Source organism: Pongo pygmaeus, chromosome 17 (assembly GCF_028885625.2).
Source record: "Pongo pygmaeus isolate AG05252 chromosome 17, NHGRI_mPonPyg2-v2.0_pri, whole genome shotgun sequence".
NCBI classification, from domain to species: Eukaryota; Metazoa; Chordata; class Mammalia; order Primates; family Hominidae; genus Pongo; species Pongo pygmaeus.
This window is the reverse complement of record NC_072390.2, coordinates 34599065-34617464: the sequence shown is the minus strand read 5'-3', so window position 1 is coordinate 34617464 and position 18400 is coordinate 34599065. Positions and strand designations below refer to the sequence as shown.

The 18400-nt window shown below is 43.2% G+C and overlaps 1 pseudogene; it reads left to right on the top strand.

Annotated features, from left to right (window-relative positions):
• The first annotated feature begins 13084 nt into the window (after positions 1–13084).
• On the top strand, positions 13085–13501 carry LOC129018762 (bolA-like protein 2; annotated as a pseudogene).
• Positions 13502–18400: the final 4899 nt, after the last annotated feature.

The following is an 18400-nucleotide window of genomic DNA, read 5'->3' as shown; positions in this document are numbered from 1 at the left end:
AAGGCAGTGATAACAGGGTGCATGAGAAATGCGAAACAGAATTCAGATGGATGACTGAAGTCAGTGAGATTTTAATAAAAAAAAAAATACCAAATTATCTGTCTTCCTGTCTTCTTTTTGATGATAGCCATATTCATTGGCACACACATATACTCATGCTTCTAATAATTTAGCAAATACGCCAGGCGTGGTAGCTCACACCTGGGAGGCCGAGGTGGGTGGATCACCTGAGGTCAGGAGTTCAAGACCAACCTGGCCAACATGGTGAAACCCCGTCTCTGCTAAAATACAAAAATGAGTGGGGCATGATGGCAGGTGCCTGTAATCCCAGCTACTCAGGAGGCTGAGATGGAGAATCGCTTGAACCTGGGAGATGGTGGTTGCAGTGAGACGAGATCACACCACTGCACTCCAGCCTGGGTGGCTGAGTGAGACTCCATCTTAAAAAAAAAAAAAAGTAGCAAACACAAAACATTTTTTGCTTGGAGGCTTCTCAAGGAACTTCTGATCTCTTGGCAATCAAAATCGGAAACTCTATTTGTTGGGTATTGTTTAGCAGGTACTTGTCCTGCTTTTATGTGCTAACACATTTAAATTCATCTTCACCACAATCTGTGAGGTCGTCCCTGTTTTGTTTTTGTTTTTAGTGTGAGTACACTGCAACTCACTTAAAATAATTTAGTGTTAAGAGAGCCAGCTTAAATTAAGCTTCAGTTTTCTGTGAACCAACCCTGGTAGTTTTTCCTACTATATGAATCTGAAGTATTGCTCCCCTACTCAAATGCACCTCCATACACTGTGTACATGTATACATGCATTTCATATGTTTTCCATTGTTACAATTTATATAGATGTATTATGTCTACTCATACATTTCCATTCTTTTGCTTTCATCTGCTATGGGATCTATATTTTACTATTATAGAACATCTAAGGCCAGGCATGTTGGCTCAAGCCTATTATCCCAGCACTTTGGTAGGCTGAGGCCAGAGGATTGCTTGAGGTCAGGAGTTTGAAATCATTCTGGGCAACATAGGAAGACCCTGTGTCTACAAAAAATGGAAAGGAAAAAAAAAAAAAAAAAAAAAAACAGGCATGGCAGCACATGCCTGTAGTCATAGCTACTTGGGAGGTTGATGCAGGAAAATCCCTTGAGCCCAGGAGTTGCAGTGAGCTATGATTACACAACTGCACTCCAGCCTGAGCCTAGGTGACAGAGTGAGACCCTATCTCTAAATAAATAAATGAGAACATTTTGAAAATTTAGTCAAACAATGGGGAATTTTGTTCTTTTACCTTCAGTTCAGCTCAAATCTTGAATATTTATATTTAATAGTCACATGCAAATGTTCCCCATTATTTCCTATTTAATAAATACTACACTATAAGTTGTTAAATTTAGGTCCAGCTGCTAATGACTAATGGGGCAAGAACAGTATAACTGTTTATACAGAATTTTGCAAATTGATCATGGAATTTACAGAGGAATGGAGACCCCTGACTTAGTTGTGTGTGTGTATGTGTTTTTAACTATAATCTTATTCTTGGACAATGCTTGAGATAATGATTCCCACAAGAAAATGTAAGCTATGCAGAGAAAAAACACTTGTATAAAATGTAAAATGAGAGATGAACTTTCAGCCTGTAAAATCTACTTTGGAAAAATCAGATTAGAAGTTCTTTCAAGGCATAGGAAGAACACATTTAACAGAGATTTTAGCCAAGTAGAAATAATGCAGAACCACTATGAAGAATTTAGTGTGCCTAGCCACATACAAGCTTTCTGTTCATTTATTTTCTAAGGTAGATACCATTTTTTTCGCAATTACTAAAAGCCAGGCAAATTACTAGTATTTTACATCATCATAAGTCATTAATCCCTCACAAAAATCCTATAAATTTAATAATGAAATTAAAATCCCCTGGGAGTCAGAAACATCCCATATGTGAGAAATACTCTTTTCAATTTATGCCAACCAAAAGCAGAATAAAATTTTAATTTATGAATTTTTAAGATGAGAAAAGTGGGGCTTAGCAATGCTAACTAATATGTCCAAGTTTGTGCAGTTACAAGGAATCTGATTCATAATCACTTTTCTCCATTGCCTCCACAGATTAAAAAGGTGTTCCCAGCCCTGCAGTTTTTCTTACAGAGCTCAGTTCCTTAACCACATATCAATAAATTTCAATTGTGGCCAGGTAAGGTGGCTCACACCTGTAATCTCAGCACTTTGGGAGGCTGAGGCGGGCAGATCATCTGAGGCCAAGAGTTTGAGACCAGCCTGACCAACATGTCGAAACCCCGTCTCTACTAAAAATACAAAAAGTAGCCAGGTGTGGTGGCAGGTGCCTGTAATTCCAGCTGGGAGAGGCTGAGACAGAAGAATCGCTTGAACCCAGGAGGGGTAGGCTGCAGTGAGCTGAAATCATGTCACTGCACTCTAACCTGGGTGACAGAGTGAGACTCTGTCTCAAAAAAAAAAAAAAAAAAAAAAAAAAATTCAATTGCATGTAGTATACGGCTTATGCCTTTTCCAAAAGTTGGAATTTGATTTTTGATTATGGATTAGAATCCTTATCCTTACATAAAGGAGTATTTTTGAATATTTGCCATTAATAGGAGATTTTTTAATCTCAGCAATTTACATTAATTAATTTCTTTTTTGTCATAATAACATTATAAACAAATTATTATTTTTTCTAAACAAATTATTTTTCTTTGTAACTTATTTGCTCTTTTTATCCTTCTTGGAAGACAAAAATATTTTACATAATATTCCTGTTATCAAGTATTTTCCTCATTGTGTAGCCTGTGAAAACTCAGGACATTGCAACAAAGTGACTCCCCAGTTTCTCATACTGAGTCAGTAACGGAAAACCATTATTGTTACTCAAGGCATGCTTACTGTACTGGATGAAACAATGAAACATAAGAACATATCCTACTTAAGAAGCTTGGTGGAATATTATATACAAACCTGAATAGTAGCTTATATTTGATAAATGCTAATGAGGGGTACAGAAAATTAAATCTTTGGGAATTTACAGTAGGGATCTTAGTAGGCGGAGGCAACTGACAAGAGCTTTGAAAAGGCAGTGGGATAATCAGGAGAGACAGCTCCGGAAAGGCATTCCAGAAAAGGAAGATGAGAGCAGAGGCAGAGTTTCAGTCTGAGTAAATGTGCATGAAATAGAGTGCTCCATTATGCCAGAAGTAGAGGATTTGCGTGGGGGTAGAGTAGGAGATAAGGGCCCTTGATAATTCAACATTTACAACTCTTACAATTTGAACATTAATTTTTCTATCAAATGCCTCCAGATCTCACTCTACTGAACTCCTTGAAGGGTGGGGACTTTTATCTTATCAACCTTGAATGAATGAATGAATGAATCTCAGATAGAGTAAGTGAATTTCTCAAGGTCAAACAACGGGTAGGTGATAGTATTATGACTGTAAGCAACCATTTGTGGGGTTTTTTTTTTTTTTTTTTTTTTGAGACAGAGTCTCACTCCGTCGCCCAGGCTGGAGTGCAATGGCATGATCTTGGCTCACTGCAACCTCTGCCTCCCAGGTTCAAGCGATTCTCCTGCCTCAGCCTCCTGAGTAGCTGGGATTACAGGCACGTGCCACCATGCCCAGCTAATTTTTGTATTTTTAGTAGAAACAGGGTATCACCATATTGGTCAGGCTGGTCTCGAACTCCTGACCTCGTGATCTGCCCACCTCAGCCTCCCAAAGTGCTGGGATTACAGGCGTGAGCCACCATGCCGGGCCTCAACCATTTGTTTTTACTCTATTCAGACATGAATGATGAAATGTTACAGAATCCTTATTTCTTCATTCTCCGTTACTTTTTGGAAATTTTCGCGGGTGAACATTACCTTCTACGAGTAAGAGAACCAGTAGGATGTAATATACACAGAAAGACATTTATGAGAAGGAATTGGTTCACGTGATTATGGCAGCTGAGAAGTCTCAGCATCTGTAGGGTGAGTCAGCAGCTATAGACCCAGGAGAGCAGGTAGGGTAGCTCCAGGCAGAGTTTGAAGGCCTGAAAACCAGGAAGCCAATGAAGTCAAGGAAAAAGCCAGTGTCTCACACTGAAGGCAGTCGGGAAGATTTCTTTGTTTGTTTGTTTGTTTCTTTCTTTCTTTCTCTCTTTCTTTCTTTCTCTCTCTTTCTTTTCTTTCTTTCCTTCCTTCCTTCCTTCTTTCTCTCTCTCTCTGTCTCTCTCCCTCTTTTTTTTTTTTTTGACTCGCTTTGTCGCCCAGGCTGGAGTGCAGTTGCCTGACCTCACTGCAACCTCTGCCTCCAGGGTTCAAGCAATTCTCCTGCCTCAGACTCCCGAGTAGCTGAGATTACAAGTACGTGCCACCACCCCTGGCTAATTTTATATTTTTAGTAGAGGCGGGGTTTCACCATGTTGGCCACGCTGGTCTTGAAATCCTGACCTCAGGTGATCTGCCTACCTTGGCCTCCCAAAGTGCTGGGATTACAGGCGTTGGTCACTGCACCTGGCTAATAGGAAATATTAATGCATTTAATAAATATGGCATACCACTACTACTTTGATTTTATCAGATAAATAGTCTTTTCAAATATTGAGTTGTGATACTCCTGCATCGCAGAAACCATTCACTTACATTTCTGTTTTCTTTTTATTTTGAGTCAGGGTCTCTCTGTCGCCCAGGCTGGAGTGCAGTGGCGTGATCTTGACTCACTGCAGCCTCGACCTCCCAGGCTCAAGCAATCCTCTCACCTCAGCCTCCTGAACAGCTGGAACTACAGGCGCGTGCCACTATGCCTGGCTAATTTATATATATATATATATATATATATTTTTTTTTTTTGTAGAGGAGTGGTTTCTCCATGTTGCCCAGGCTGGTCTTGGACTCCTGGGCTCAAGTGATCTTCATGCCTTGGCCTCCCAAAGTGTTGGGATTACAGGCATGAGCCACCATGCCCAGCCTCATTTACATTCCTATCTTCAATTCCTAGTATAGTGCCTGGTATGTAGTAAGCATGTGATAAAAATTTTAAGAATAGTTAGTATTGTTGTCTTCGAGAAAAACATAATTTATGGTATCTAAATTCTTATAGGTAGCCCTATAAGAAAATCTGTATATATATATATCTTTTTTTTTTTTGAGACGAAGTCTTGCTCTGTTGCCCAGACTGGAGTGCAATGGTGTGATCTCGGCTCACCGCAACCTCCGCCTCCTGGCTTCAAGCGATTCTCCTGTCTCAGCCTCCCAAGTAGCTGGTATTACAGGCATGTGCCACCACGCCTGACTAATTTTGTATTTTTAGTAGAGACAGGGTTTCTGCATGTTGATCAGGCTGATCTCGAACTCCTGATCTCAGGTGATCCACCTGCCTTGGCCTCCCAAAGTGCTGGGATTACAGGCGTGAGCCACCACGCCTGGCCGAAAATCTGTGTATTTTTAATACACAAAGTTTAAGAACAACTAAGTTTTATTTATGCACAAATGTTTATTTGATTTGAAGTGAAACTTTGGAGAAGTTATAATAGCAGAAGTCAAATGTCTTCTTTTCCTTTGTGTTTCTTAATTATGTTGCCTTTTTAACCTTTCATTCTAAAATAGTTTCTATGAATAACTAAACAAGACATGATGGTTGACTCAATCAATAAAATATACAGTATGTTTGCATCATGACATATTTAGATCTCAGTGGCACAAATATGTTACGTTATGCCAAATAATGCTTTATATTTTTCAAATTATTTTATTATCACATTTGATCCATATAACAGTCTTAAAGGATGAATAGGTAGATGTCACTATCCCCATTTTACAGGCGAGGAAACTGAGGAATGAGAAATGCAAACCAGTATGCCAGTCACCAAGTGTCAGATTAATTACTGAGCTAGAGGCCAAATGAGGTGGCTCAAGACTGTACTCGCAGCACTTTGGGAGGCCGAGGCAGGCGGATCGCTTGAGCTCAAGAGTTTGAGACCAGCTTGGGCAAGAAAAAGAAAAATTAGCAGGGCGTGGTGGTACGTGCCTGTAGTCCCAGCTGCTTGGGAGGCTGAGGTGAGAGGCTCGCGAGAGCCCAAGAGGTTGAAGCTGCAGTGAGCTGTGATTCTACCACTGCACTCCAGCCTGGGTGACAGAGCAAGACCCTGTCTCAAGGTGATGAAATAATTAGAATTATCCCAAATCTACTATCCTGAATGGTATAGTTATTTTGTATCACTGTATAATTTTCTCCTGCTACTTATTCCTTCAGGTTCTAAGGGAGATCAAGTTCCAGTTGGTTTCCAAAAGCCCCAACTTAAATGGCTTCCTGGCAATTTTGATCTTTTTTTTTTTTTTTTTTTCTGAGATGGAGTCTCGCTTTGTCGCCCAGGCTGGAGTGCAGTGGTGTGATCTCGGCTCACTGTAAGTTCCGCCTCCCAGGTTCATGCCATTCTCCTGCCTCAGCTTCCCGAGTAGCTGGGACTACAGGCACCCGCCACCACACCTGGCTAATTTTTTGTATTTTTAGTAGAGACGGGGTTTCACCGTGTTAGCCAGGATGGTCTTGATCTCCTGACCTCGTGATCCGCCCGCCTCGGCCTCCCAAAGTGCTGGGATTGCAGGCGTGAGCCACCGCTCCCAGCCTAATTTTGATCTTAAAGATTGTCTTTTTTTAAGCTGGCCAGAGCAGCTGGCACAAAGAGAAAAAAAAAGATTATGTCTTTTCTTCTTTTCTCTCTCTCTCTCCTCAGTACCTAGAACACATGCAGAAGGTGCTTAGTATACTCGTGAGCAATGAATACATAAATAAAATGAGTTTAGAAGAGGCCTGGGAAAGTCTGGGTAGTGGAATGGGAATACTCTTCTTTGTTAGAAGATAATAGATACCTCAGCACTGGGACATCAGCAGTGATAATCCTGCGTCACAGTTGGTGAGAAGCAGCGGGAAATCAGGGGGAAAGGAGGTAGAGGCAGGCACAGTGGCAGCCCGAGGAAATGAAGGCAAACTGTGGTCATGAGACCAAAGACAAGGGGAGCTGGGGAAGGGAATGATGTCATCAGAACAACAATAGAGGAGATGGTTTTGGCAGCAGCTTTTGAATAGACTTTGAAGAAAAAAATCAGAGAGAGGGGAAAAAGGAAACGGGAAAGGGAAGTCTGTTGAGAACTCAGCATGACATTTGGAGTGGGTGGAGAGCTTCCTGTATAGCTTGATGTTTGGAACATCTGGTCACCTCTTACAATAACAAAACCTTAGAAACTTCAAGCTTTCTCAAGTGGCCAGGTTAAAATGAGTGTGAATTCCATGGCCAAACCGTCATTGCCAGAAGACAGGAATATCTAAAGAAAGAAAAATTCAGATAGAAACTGACTCTTAACACTGAGAACACCCCCACTAGTTTTTCGATGTAAGTATTCCTATTTGTCAATGTATATATGCTTTATTTTTGGAATACAGTATTGGCTTTGTATTAAATTTAAAGTGTTAAGTCTACTTTAATTCAATTATCTCAAAGGGCAAAAGGTAATCAACAGATTTACAAAGAAAGCAATTGTTTTCAAAGCTTATGATTTTTACTACCCATTTTTCTGGTGCATTAATTTTTGCTAGAGTCCATACCTTGTTTCATTTCCAATATTGGCTGAAATTTTCCACAACTCAATTGTGCCCTCTAGTGTTTATTAGCATTTAGTGACGGCTACTTTGGAGGTTTTGTTTGTTTGCTTGCTTGTTTGTTTGAGACAGAGTCTCCCTCTGTCGCCCAGGCTGGAGTGCAGTAGCATGATCTCGGCTCACTGCAACCTCCGCCTCCTGGGTTCAAGCGATTCTCCTGCCTCAGCCTCCTGAGCACCTGGGATTACAGGCGTGCACCACCACACCTAGCTGATTTTTGTATTTTTAGTAGAGATGGGGTATCACCACGTTGGTCAGGCTGGTCTCGAACTCCTGACTTCGTGATCCGCCCGCCTGGGCCTCCCAAAGTGCTGGGATTACAGGCGTGAGCCACCGTGCCCGGCCTATTTTGGAGTTTTAAAAAGTGATCCCACAGAACCAGACTCTTCTAATGGGCAGGGAAGCTAATAATGATTCCCACATTGTCATCTTTAGGTTACTCACTGTAGCAATCAATCTCAGTGGCTTAAAAAAACGAAGTTTATTTCTCACAGAAGGTTTAATGCGGGTTGGCTGGGCTTCTCTGCAAGCAGTGTCTTGGAGATCGAGGCTTCCTGCATTTGGCAATCCCTAGCACCTTCTCACCTGCCATGACAGGGTAAGAAAAGGATGGAGGAGGCACACTTGATTTTAACTGCTTCAGCCTGGAACTGACACATGTCACCCTGCTACTTCCCATTGACTAAAACTAGTAATCTGGCCCCAGCCCAATGGCATGGGAGCTGGGAGGATGTGGAGAAGCCTGTGAGTTCGTTCTGGGAGCACTAAGTGCCTCCGTTAAAGCTTCCACCAGAGCAGCTAGGAAACAAGCATAATGGATATTCTAGCTTTATTATTTTGGAAAATATTTTTTATTTGAGATTTTCCAAAAATAAAGTATTCAATCAGAAAGAAAGAATAACAAAGGTAATTTTTTTTTTTTTTTGAGATAGGGTCTTGCTCTGTCACCCAGGCTGGAGTGCAATGGCATAATCTCAGCTCACTGCAAACTCCGCCTACTGGGTTCAAGTGATTCTCCTGCCTCAGTCTCCCAAGTAGCTGGGATTACAGGTGTGTGCCACCGCACCCGGCTAATTTTTGTATTTTTAGTAGAGACAGGGTTTCACCATGTTGGCCAGGCTGGTCTTGATCTTCTGACCTCAAGTGATCCACCCACCTCGGCCTCCCAAAGTGCTGGGATTACAGGTGTGAGCCACCACGCCTGGCTGGCAATTTTAATATTCATAATTTTCTTCATTTTATAATATGAAATTCAAAATTAAATATCCCACTTGTATAATGGCAGAAATGTTTTTATATTAAAATTTTTTATATTAAAAAGAGTTTCTGTATATTAAAAAGAGTATAAAAAATTTTTATATTAAAATTTCTGTCGTGATTGGCTTATATAAAATAAAACGTCCCATAGTTTCCTATTCTTTGAGAGAACATCCTCCTCCTGAATCTATTCGTTAGGTGTAAGTTATGACTTTCTTTTTAATGATCTCTTTCCAACTTTAATTTGGAGATATTTGAAAGTTGTTCCATAAATTGTTGTCTTTACTGATATTCCATCTTGGAGAAGCATATGACATTTATTTATGAAATTTTACAAATTTTACCTTTTAGTAGGAAAAATATTTAAGAAAACCTTATTGTTGTATGTTAACTATTGAGCTCAATGGCTCTTTATTTGATTTTTTTTTTCTTTTTTTGAGATGGAGTCTCGCTCTGTCACCCAGGCTGGAGTGCAGTGGCGCAATCCCGGCTCACTGCAACCTCTGCCTCCCTGGTTCAAGTGATTCTCCTGCCTCACCCTCCTGAGTAGCTGGGATTACAGGTGCCCGCCACCACACCCAGCTAATTTTTGTATTTTTAGTATAGATGGGGTTTCACCATGTTCGCCAGGCTGGTCTCGAACTCCTGACCTTGTGATCCACCCGCTTCGGCCTCCCAAAGTGCTGAGATTACAAGCGTGAGACACTGCCCCTGGCCTATTTGATTTTTTAACTGTAGTAAAATATGTGTAACATAAAATTGACCATTTTAACCATTTTTAAGTATATAATTCAGTGGCATTAAGTACATTCACATTGTTGTGTAACCATCACTACCATTCATTGCCAGAAAGTTTTCATCTTCCTGAACTGAAACTCTTAAAACAATAACTTCTGCCAGGTGTGGTGGCTCGTGCCTATAATCCCAGCACTTTAGGAGGCCAAGGCAGGAGGATTGCTTGAGCCCAGGAGTTTGAGCCCAGCCTGGGCAACATAGCTAGACCTCATTACTAAAAAAAAAAAAAAAAAAAATTAGCTGGGCATTGTGGCTCACAATTGTAGTCCCAGCTACTCAGAAGGCTGAGGTGGGAGGATTGCTTGAGCCAGGGTGGGGGTGGGGTTGAGGCTGCAGTTAGCTGTGATTGCATCACTGCCCTCCAGCCTGGGTGACAGAGCAAGATCTGTCTCAAAACAACAACAACAACAACAATAAATATCCCTGATCCTGCCCCCACCATTCTCCTTTCCCTTAGCCCCTAGCAACCAGCGTCCTGCTTTCTATCTCTATGAATTTGATTAATCTAGGTGTCTCAGGAAAGTGGAATCATAATATTTATCCTTTGGGTCTGGCTTACTTCTCTTAGCATAATGTCTTCAAGGTTCATTCATATCATAGCATGTGCCAGAATTTTCTTCTTTGTTAAGGCTGAATAATATTCCCTCGTGTGGGTAGACCACGTTTTGTTTATTCATCCATAATGGCTCTTCTTTAGCAATATCATTTATTTGCTTTAGTCAGTCAATCGGTCAATCATAAATACATATTTTGAGAGCTTTGTATAATCTATAACACCTCTTACTGGAGGAACATAAAGTCGTTCAACATGTGGTCATCTGTGTTTGAGTATGTATGTATGTCTGATATATTTTGCTATTTCTACCTTTCATTAGGCCTTCTTGCAAAGCTCCACTTGCAAATGAAAGCATCTTCCCTGTACCTAGTGGTGCTCTAGAGATAACAAGCTCTAGTATTTAGCCTTCAGTACAAGCATGTTACGTTATCAAACTTTTCCTTTTCAACCCTGATAAACTAAGAGGCTGATTTTTAAAGTTATTTTAAGTATTGAGGACTAAACTCTGATTTTTAAATCTTGCCCAAATTCTTATCTAAGGGGTCTGGGGGGTCATGCCCTACAAATCATAAAAATTCTCATCAGATGGGTTTTATTTAACTCTATATATCATGATTTTCTCTTTCTTTCTTTCTTTCTTTCTTTCTTTCTTTCTTTTCTTTCTCTCTCTCTCTCTTTCTTTTTTTTTGACAGGGTCTCACTCTGTCTCTGAGGCTGGAGATTGGCTCATTGCAATCTCCACCTCCCAGGTTCAAGTGATTCTTGTGTCTCAGCCTTTCCAGTAGCTGGAATTACAGGTGCACGCCACCATGCCCGGCTAATTTTTTTTTTTTTTTTCAGATGGAGTCTTGCTCTGTTGCCCAGGCTGGAATGCAGTGGCATGATCTTGGCTCACTGCAACCTCTGCCTCCTGGGTTCAAGTGATTCTTCTGCCTCAGCCTCCTGAGTAGCTGGGATTAAAGGCACATGCCACCACGCCCATCTAATTTTTGTATTTTTAGTAGAGACAGAGTTTCACCATGTTGGTCAGGCTGGTCTTGAACTCCTGACCTCAGGTGATTCACCCACCTCGGCCTCCCATAGTGCTGAGATTACAGGTGTGAGCCACTGCGTCTGGCCGAATTTTTGTATTTTTAGTGGAGATGGGTTTCACCATGTTGGCCAGGCTGGTTTCGAACTTCTGACCTCAACTGATCCGCCCACCTTGGCCTCCCAAAGTGCTGGGATTACAGGCATGAGCCACCACGCCCAGCCAGATTTACTTTCCAACCTGACTCTGGCATAACATTAGGAGACAAATAAGAAAAGCAAAATATTTTACCTCAAAACAAGTTTATTTGCTATTATTTTGAAATGACTCTGCAAAGCTCTTTTTCGTGGGGGAAAATTTGCATCTGTAAAGAATCTCTATCAATTTAGCTGGATCTTTTTCTTCCAGACCCTCCCAATTCTAAAGAGATGATCTAAAAACTGAATAGGAAACATTTGTCATCCTATTGTCTCCAAGGGCAGTCATTATAAGATTTCAAAAGAACTTTGGTCTCCACAATCTTTTTTTTTTTTTTTTTTTTTGAGATGGAGTCTCACTCTGTTGCCCAGGCTGGAGTGCAGTGGCGCGATCTCGGCTCACTGCAAGCTCAGCCTCCCAGGTTCATGACATTCTCCTGCCTCAGCCTCCCAGTAGCTGGGACTACAGGTGCCTGCCACCATGCCCGGCTAATTTTTTTGTATTTTTAGTAGAGACGGGGTTTCACCGTGTTAGCCAGGATGGTCTCGATCTCCTAACCTCATGATCTGCCCATCTCGGCCTCCCAAAGTGCTGGGATTACTGGCGTGAGCCACCGTGCCCGGTCCACAATCTTTATCTTAACCTGAACATTCCCTTTGTATCAACCCCAGGTCTTTTTTTTTTTTTTTTTTTTTTTTGAGATGGAGCCTGGCTCTGTCACCCAGGCTGCAGTGCAGTGGCGCGATCTCGGCTCACTGCAACCTCTATCTCCTGGGTTCAAGCGATTCTCCTGCCTCAGCCTCCCAAGTAGGTAGGATTACAGGCGCCTGCCACCACACCCAGCTAATTTTTGTATTTTTAGTAGAGATGGGGTTTCACTGTGTTGGTCAGGCTGGTCTTGAACTCCTGACCTCATGATCTGCCTGCCTCAGCCTCTCAAAGTGTTGGGATTACAGGCATAAGCCACTGTGCCCAGCCCAATCCCAGGTCTTCAGACAAGTTAAACTCATTGTCAACCAGAAAATGTTTAAATTCACCTATAGCCGGGAAGCCCCAGCTTTGAGCTGTCCCACCTTTCTGGACCAATCCCATGTATCTATTAAACGTATTTGATTGATATCTCATGCCTCTCTAAAATGTATAAAACCAAGCTGCACCCCGACCACCTTGGGCACATGTTCTCAGGACCTCCTGAGGGCTGCATGGTCACTCATATTTGGCTCAGAATAAACCTCTTCAAATATTTTAGAAAGTTCGACTCTTTCTGTCGACAACATGGAGGTGCTGTAGGATGTTAGGCACATTATTACCAGCTTCGCCATGTTTTTGAAAGTTTTTATTATAATTCTATTACTAATAGTGTGGTTAACCTCCATATAATAATACAGTAGTCCCTCCTTGTCTGTGAAGAATACATTCTGAGATCCCCAGTGGATGCCTGAAATCGCTATAGTACCAAACTCTATAGATACTGGGTTTTTTTTTGTAGATATAGACACACACATATCCCTATGATAAAAGTTAATTTATAAATGAGGCACAGAAGAGATCAACAACAATAACTAATGATAAATCGAACAATTATAACAATATGCCAGCATCCCTACCCTTGTGCTTTGATGCCATCATTAAGTCAAATAAAGCTTACGTGAGGGAAGTGGCTCCTGTAAGGGCGCAAAGCAGCGTGGCAGGGGTCCGAGCTGGGGTTCTGTCCCCGCTGGGCTGCCGCCCCAGCTGGACTACCGCCGTGGAACTCAGCGCCAATTACCTCTAGGAGAAGCTGCAGCGGGAACTGGAGGCGGAGCATGTGGAGGTGGAGGACACGACCTTCAACTGTTGCACCTGTAGCTTCCGAGTCGTGGTGGTGTCAGCCAAGTTCGAGGGGAAGCCGATGCTTCAGAGACACCAGCTGGTGAATGCGTGCCTAGCAGAAGAGCTCCCACACATCCATGCCTTTGAACAGAAAACCCTGACCCCATAGCAGTGGGCCCGTGAGCAGCAGAAATGAGGGACTGGAACCTGCACAGCCATTAAATTATAAATCTGGACCAAAAAAACAAAACAAACAAAAAAAAACCCCCCAAAAAACCTTACATGAGCACACGCTCTTCAATACCATGACAGTTGATCTGATAACTGGGCCAGCCACTAAGTGATTGATGGGCAGGTAGTGTAGACGGCATGGAGACACTGCACAAAGGGATGATTCACAACCAGCCCCAAGCAGGATGAAACAGGACAGCGAGAGATTTCATCCTGGTTATCAGAACAGCGCGGGAAACTTATTAATTGTTTATTTCTGGAATTTTTCTTTTTTCTTTTTTTTTTTTTTCGAGACGGAGCCTCGCTCTGTTGCCCAGGCTGGAGTGCAATGGTGTGATCTTGGCTCACTGCAACCTCTGCCTCCCGGGTTCAAATGATTCTCTTGCCTCAGCCTCCCGAGTAGCTGGTATTACAGGCACCTGCTACCACACCCAGGTAACTTTTGTTTTTTTTTGTAGAGACGTGGTTTCACCATGTTGGCCAGGCTGGTCTTGAACTCCTGATCTCAGGTGATCCACCCGCCTCAGCCTCCCAAAGTGCTGGGATTACAGGTGTGAGCCACTGCGCCGGACCAGAAGGCTGTATATTGTATGACTGTATTTATATGACATTCTGGAAAAGATAAAACTATAGCTATTAGGCACTGTTCTAAGTACTAGACACGGACAATATGTGATGATGCTAGTCTTTGAAATAGAAAACACAGGAGAAAAAGCAGGATAGCAAAGGGGGAAATGATTACTTGGGTGTTGGGCATGTTGGGTTTGAGGTGTCTGAGGGAAAGCCTGTGGAAGTGTGAATGGGAGGCAGAACTCAGGAGCACTGGCAGGGCTGGAGATAGATTTGGGAATCAATAACATGTAGGTAAGAGCTGAAGCTGTGGAACAAATGAGATTCCCGAGAGAGAGAGAATGCAGAGTGTCCACTTAGTCCAGCCCCAGCCCTGAGCTGAGCCAAAGGGATGAGCAGGAATTAGCTAGGAAAAAAGGCCGAAGAGGTCATTTCAGGCGGAGGAAATAGTGATAGCAAAGAAACCTGTAGGTCCCTGGGGTCAACTGAAAAAGCACGGGATTTGTAAATTTAGAAAGGAGGGCTGGGCATGGTGGCTCACACCTTTAATCCCAGCACGTTGGGAGGCTGAGGTGGGAGGATGTCTTGAGCCCAGGATTTTGAGGTCAGCCTAAGCAAAATAGAAAGACCCCCATTTCTACAAAAAATAAAATAAAAATAGCTGGGTGGCGTGTGCCTGTAGTCCCAGCTACTCAGGAGGCTGAGGTGGGAGGATTGATTGCTTGAGCCCAAGATTTCAAGGCTGCAGTAAATTATGATTGCACTGCACTCCAGCATGGGTCATAGAGCAAGATCCTATCTCAAAAAAAAAAAAAAGAAAAAAAAAAAGAAAAAAAATTTAGAGGGAGACTTGGTTGTTTTTTTTTAAATAAAGGATTACAGCCTGCAAGGTGGCAGTTCGGACAGGTTGGGAAGTATAGCCTCCGGGAGAGGCTGAAAGGCAGGTTTTTCAAGGGAGACAGGAATTATGCTGAGGGGGTTGGCCAAACATACATATTCAACAGGTTACAGGAGGAGCTATGAATGTTCATGAAAGGGGTCCTGAAGCATGTAGCAAACGTGCGTGTTACATGTGACCCATGTTCACTTTGGAGCGGAGACTTAACATTTAAATGTATTACAATTAGGGCCTATACATCAACAGGTGAAGCAGGGACATGAAGCCTCTCAAGTGCACAGCTTCTGTAAACTGGCCAGAACCAGTCCACAGTTGGTGGGCTTTTATCAGGAGAAAGTAACAGAACTCAGTCTCCGGTCCAATCAAAACTGTAGTGATGGCTGGTGGAACGAGGAGTCAGTCTAAGTGTCTGATGGTGGCTGAGCTGCAACTGCTTCAACATTGCTCAAGGCCAGTGCTTGTTTAGCTGCTAGAGAAAAAGAAAACCCTGATGGCAGTGAGAACATAGTTTATTCTTTAATTATAGGGAGTACATGACTTAATCCTTGCCTGGCATGGCCTTAGGTCCTGTTTATAATGTTGTATCTTATTGCCACAAAAAGTCCATTGTGTCAGGATTATGAGCTCCATTTTAACATCAATGCTGGTCAGATTTTGTGCCTAATCTGCAAAAGGGAAGGGATATAATGAGGTGTGCCTGCCTTCCCATTCTGTCGTGGCCGGGAACTCAGTTTTTTAGGTTTCTCACCGGGCACGGTGGCTCCCGCCTGTAATCTCAGCACTTTGGGAGGCTGAGGTGGGTGGATCACCTGAGGTCGGGAGTTTGAGACCAGCCTGGCCAACAGGTGAAACCTTGTCTCTACTAAAAATACAAAATTAGCCGGGTGTGGTGGCACATGCCTGTAATCCCAGCTACTCGGGAGGCTAAGGCAGGAGAATCACTTGAACCTGGGAGGTGGAGGTTGCAGCGAGCTGAGATTGTGCCATTGCACTCCAGCCTGGGCAACAAGAGCAAAACTTCATCTCGAAAAAAAGAAAAAAAGGTTTCTCTGGTGTTCCCTTGGCCAAGAGCAGGTTTGTTTAGTCAGTTGAGGGGCTTAGAATTTTATTTTTAGTTTACACTGGCAACTATTGTTCTACTTCTGTCTTTGTGAATTTGACTCTTCCAGTACCTCAGCGAAATCACACAGAATTTATTGTCAGTGTCTGGCTTATTCAGATGAGTGGTTCTTTTTTTTTTTTTTTTTGTCTGAGTCAAGATCTGGTTCTATTGTCCAGGCAGAAGTCCAGTGGTGCAATCTTGGCTCACTGCAACCTCTGCCTCCCGGCTCAAGTGATCTTTCCACCTCAGCCTTCTGAGTAGCTGAGACTACAGGCACGCGCCACCACACTGGCTAATTTTTGCAGAGATGGGGTTGCGTCATGTTGCCCAGGCTGGCCTCGAACTCCCGAGCTCAAGCGATCTGCCCGCCTTGGCCTCCCAAAGTGCTGGGATTACAGGCATGAGCCACCATACCTGGCCTCCACAAGTTATTTTGCTGCTCAGTCAGGGTTAAGAACCATTGATCTGAGGTCGGGCACAGTGGCTTACGCCTGTAATCGTAGCACTTTGGGAGGCCGAGGTGGGCAGATCGCTTGAGCTCAGGAGTTTGAGATCAGCCAGGCCAACAGGGTAAACCTGTCTCTACTAAAAATACAAAAATTAGCCAGGCATCATGGCACACACCTGTAATCCCAGCTACTCGAGAGGCTGGGGCAGGAGAATCACTCGAAGCGGAGGTTGCAGCGAGCCAAGATTGTGGCACTGCACTCCAGCCTGGGTGACAGAGCAAGACTCTGTCTCAAAAAAAAAAAAAAAAAAATTTCACTTTTGGAGCTTTGAAAACCTGCGAATGCCTGAGCTATGCAGCTAGCGATTCTGACCTACGTGGTCTGAGGAAGGTGTCAAACATCTGCATTTGAAAAGAGCAAGTGAGAATGCCTGTTGTAGAAGTAGAAGATGGGAGGGGAATAGCATCATGTGAGATGCAGGATGAGAGGCTGCGGCGGAGGGGTATAGCAGCGACAAAGCACCTCTGAGGTTTGGAAGGACGAGGACTAGGGACAGCCACTGGGTCTGGCAAACAAGGTTTTATCAGAACCTTTAATAGAGCAGTTTTAGTAGAAGAATGAGGGAAGAATCATTGGTGAGCAAGTCCTCTGAACTCTGGAGAAATTGGAAGCAAAATTACAGGTAGAATGGGAAGGTTTCTAGGATGGATGGAGATACGGTAGAAGGGATGGAAATAAAGGGACTTGATGCCTGAGAGCTTCTATTTTCTTTCTTTCTTTTTTTTTTTGAGACAAAGTTTTGCTCTTGTCACCCAGGTTGGAGTGCAATGGTGTGGTCTCCACTCTCTGCAACCTCCGCCTCCCAGGTTCAAGCGATTCTCCTGCCTCCGCCTCCCAAGTAGCTGGGATTACAGGTGGGTGTCACCGCACCCAGCTATTTTTTGTATTTTTAGTGGAGACAGGGTTTCACCATATTGGCTGCGCTGGTCTCAAACTCCTGACCTCAGGTTATTCACCTGCCTTGGCCTCCCAAAATTCTGGGATTACAGGTGTGAGCCACTGAACTCGGCCAAGAGAGCTTTTATTTTCTAAGTGGCACTTTGGGCACAGTCACCAGAGGCCACATGGCACTGGTGACCAAGAACATAGGTTTTACAGCCAGATGACCTAGGCTCACATTCTCAGTCCTTTGATCTCTGTTCTTCTGATTCTCATCTGTAAAATGGGGATTTTTTTTTCTGCCCTGTGGGACTGTTGCGAAGGTTAAAGGAGTTAGTACCTATGATGTTTTTGGAATAATATCTGGCATGCAGTGAGGACTCAGTTTTGTGTTAACAATGATAGAGGCAAGGAGTGGGTTGGATGGCAAGGTCAGCTCTGTAAGGCGTGGAAAAAGAAACCCACTGGAGCTGTAGAGCGGTGTTCATAGTGTCAGTGGCCCAGCTAAAGCTGGAAACCATTAATTTTGTAACAGAATCAACTAGTGACTATTTTATTTTCTTGGCAGAACTCAGCAGCAGGAAGAAGCCAAGGTAAGGTATTAGCCAGGGAGGTGGGGCAGAAGGGCCAGGGGCTGGAGAATCTCAAGTGCTCCTATGACTGTGGCCACATGGTTCAACTGTGGTCCAGGTCGGGGTTCGTAAGCTCAGAAGTCAGGGGGACATCAGGTGTCTGAGCCCTGGCAGAGTCCAGGGGAGATTTAGAGGCTGTGGAGGAGGTGGAAATGCAACAGGGAAGAGAATTATGACCAGAGAGAGAATATCAATACGACAAGCACGTTTGAGGGCTCCTGGCTTAGAGTTTATTCCACTCCATCAATCATTTTCTTCTTCTTCTTCTTTTTTT